This window comes from Castor canadensis, chromosome 10, assembly GCF_047511655.1.
Source record: "Castor canadensis chromosome 10, mCasCan1.hap1v2, whole genome shotgun sequence".
In the NCBI taxonomy this organism is placed as follows: Eukaryota; Metazoa; Chordata; class Mammalia; order Rodentia; family Castoridae; genus Castor; species Castor canadensis.
This window is the reverse complement of record NC_133395.1, coordinates 58,363,245-58,366,639: the sequence shown is the minus strand read 5'-3', so window position 1 is coordinate 58,366,639 and position 3,395 is coordinate 58,363,245. Positions and strand designations below refer to the sequence as shown.

The window sequence follows — 3,395 nt, the reverse complement described above, 5'->3', positions numbered from 1 at the left end:
GGAAAGTTCCTGGATCATAGAACTGCAGAACAGCAAGGGTTTCTAGATTTTATACAACCCAACCTTTCAAGACTTCACAGAGGAAATAGACTCAGAGAGGTTCAGTGACACGTCTAAAGCCACACAGCTAGCAGAACAGAAGTAGCACAATGATCAGAGTCTAAAGCCTCCAGGTTTTCAATTCACCCTGCGCCTTGTCACATGAAATGTGGTCCATTAGAACATCAAACACAATGAATCTAGAAAGATAAGGTTAAATGACAAGAAACTGTGGGAGGTAAGAGTCAAGTTTATATTTAGACTAGGGTTATATAAGCATAACACAGAACTATGAATAAAAAAGCCGGGGCCTCTGTTCTTTCCAACTTAGCTTCAGAGAGCCATTAGCTGGTTCTAGATGGCTCAGGGACAGCTGTCCAGCGCTGGGGACACTTAATCCTCGTTAAGGAGGGGCTGAGGGAGGAGGCCAGTTTCACCACTTCCCCAGTAAGGTCTTCAGTGCCATGGCCCCTTCCTTCACAGGTTTACCGGAGAGAAAGGAGAGTTAGGGAACTCTAGAGGCAGAGAGATACAGAGAAAAAAAAATCAGAGAGGAATAATGTTGGAAAGTCAAGCTGAGTGCTTGGCACAAGTGGACACGCTTGGGACATTTTAAAGGCTCTTCAAATAGATGGCACACAGGTGAACCCAGTGACAGGGAAGAGCCATCCTGTGCTCTAGGGAACTAAGGAAATAGCACAGATGTCGTATACTCAGGGCTGGATGGATAGGGACTGGGGAAGGGGGACCCGGAGCCCAGCAGAAAGTGCAAGACCGCCTGTGGTTCTCATTGCCAAGTCCCATACTGTTAGGTGGCACCAGTGGGGTAGCTCATGTTTCAGGAACTATTTCCTGTTTGGGGAAACTTTCAGAGGAAAATATGAAAACCCAGCCCCCATTCTGTGCCTTGATTAGTCTATGAGTAACTGGGGCTTTCTTAAGGAGTCCTTGTGTCTATTCGTGAACTTATCAGCAGGTGTTTCATCCATTTTCTTTGATAAAGAAACTCAATAATTTCTATTAAATAATTGGAGTATTAATCCCATACAAACAACCCAGGGCCCCCGGACAGAGGTGGTGTAAACTGGCATCTTCCCAACCTGCCATATCCAGTCTGAGCAGAAAGCAAGCGCAAACCACAAGCAAAGGCTGTGTTTGGCTTCCGATTAGACATTGAACCTCAGACAAGTTGTTGAACTTGAACTCTGTGGCTTCAGGGCGGGTTTTGGAAAGCAGGTCCAACCAGCCAAGCAGAGAGGAAAGTTCGATCTTTTGTTCTCAGCATGCTTGAGAGATTGTTTCAGGGTTAATGTTTGACTTCAGGTCTTAACTCCTCTGTGCCTCGATTCCCCACATACAAATGACACAGAAACAAGGAAGGAAGATCACACTTTCTCATAAACATGAGTAGTAAAAACTTTTTCCTTTGGAGGGGAAGGCAAAATGGTAAAACAAAACAACACAAAAAAAACCCCCAAGATCTAATGCACTTGTTCCAATGTGAGCCACTAGTACAGGCCATACATACAGTGAGAACTTCTCTAATAGCCACATTTGGTGAAACCAATGCGATGTTCATTTTTTCTGATGTAGCCAAAGTATTATTTTAACATGTAATTAATACTTCAAAATTATTAGGGAGGTATTTCCTGTTCTTTTCCTCATACAAGCCATCAAAATAGAAAGTATACTTTACACGTACCACATATTTCAATGCAGATGAAGCACTTTCAGGGCGCGGTTGCTCCAGGCGAACTTTGTCTACTGGACTGACTTGGAAACTGCTTGGTCTTGAGCAAGTTATGTAAGTATCCCATGCCTCAGTTTCCACCTCTGTAAAATGGGAATAATAATTATATCCATCTCATTGGGTTATAAATATCTGTGTAAATATATTTTTAAAAAATTCATGATGCAGTGCCCAGCATAGACTCAATTTACCAGCTATCATTATTAGTTTTGGGAAAAGTACACAAAACGAAAGTGTAAATTTTTTTTTTCTTCAAAATGTGAGCATTCCACACAAAGTGAAATAAAGTTAAGTTTAGAGCTTAGATCTCTTTTATTTCTTTTAGGAAAATTGTTTAGTAGCCTAAACCAGGAAAACACACTTGAAATTTTTCGTTCTTTGATTTCATTAAACCTGTAAGTTTTAAGATGTAAAGTGTCCTCTCCCCTGCTCCCATGGTGAGGGAAAGCAAGAGGTCTCACTGCTTACCCGTGAATTTTTACTCCTCCTTGGCTAATTAGTTAAGGCAGCTAAACAGTTTTATAGGATCATACTGTTTATATAAAAGTGCATACATTTAAATTTCGACGGGCAGAATTTGATTTTGGCATTTTAAAAACAGCAACTGGACTTCCTTGCCCTATTTTCTAAAGCAGTTTTGCCTTAGACAATGGCCGTGTACATACTGTGTGAAATCTGCTTCAACTGAAGTCTTGGAGTTTCATGGTGGTGCTCTGATGTTTACCAAATGAATGAAGCCTTGCTTTGTGATCTGGGGCAAACTGATCCTATGGACTTGTTAATTTCTTCTTTGATGCCTGTAAATAAGCATAAGAAAGGTGAGAATTTGATCAGGTCAAGTGATTAGTTGTTATTCACATGTGGCCAAGACTGAGACAGGGTCACCATGCTGCTTACTTTCACAGGAAGTAAGGAAACTGGAATTTGGGGTCCCCACGCCCTCTCTTATTTGTTCCCCACATCTGCCCATGCCGGGGCCTACAGGCCTTCAAGGTCTATTTGCACCTTCTTTAGGAGGATTGAAGTTTGGGGGAGGATCAAGGAAAAAGATGACCACTAGAGGCAGTCACACCCAACAGACTTGCTAGAAAATGCTTGTACAGCGTGCATGAGAAGGGAAGCCTCAGAGCACAAGACCGTTCAGTGGCTCCAGGGTGCCAACAAGGGAATGGGATGAAGGAACTCCCAGGGGAGAGGACAATGGGAGGAGCTCAGGTGTCTAGGTGGTGCTTCTCAGCAGCACAGTGATTGTCTCTGGGTCAGAGAGCCTCAAGGGCAGTAGCAGTTGGGGTTGCACCTCAAGACTGTATCTTATCAATAGACCACAGATGCTGGGTGAGCTTCCAAGGAGTATGTGAAACAGGTGGGCTCTAAGTGGTTACAAATCTGCTAGTTTTGGATATTTTAAAAAATAACTGGATGTGTAAAAATTTTGGATTTTGGTGCTGGTTGGCTTTTGAGCTAACTAGTCTTAGGCTGCAGTGGAAGAAAACAAAGAAAGAAAGAAATATAAAAACAATGGAGGTCTGGGTGCTGATGGCTCACGTGAGTCTGTAATCCTAGCTACTCAGGAGGCAGAAATCAGGAGGATCACAGTTCAAAGCCA

The 3,395-nt window shown here is 42.7% G+C and overlaps 1 long non-coding RNA gene across 1 annotated transcript; it reads right to left on the bottom strand.

Annotated features, from left to right (window-relative positions):
• Positions 1–1,762: 1,762 nt before the first annotated feature.
• LOC109698938 (uncharacterized) lies at positions 1,763–3,007 on the bottom strand. Its single transcript, XR_002213586.2, has 3 exons — positions 2,687–3,007; positions 2,455–2,586; positions 1,763–1,872 (listed from the first exon to the last, which is right to left on the bottom strand). It is a non-coding gene; the product is annotated as an uncharacterized lncRNA (long non-coding RNA).
• Between the last annotated feature and the right edge of the window lie 388 nt (positions 3,008–3,395).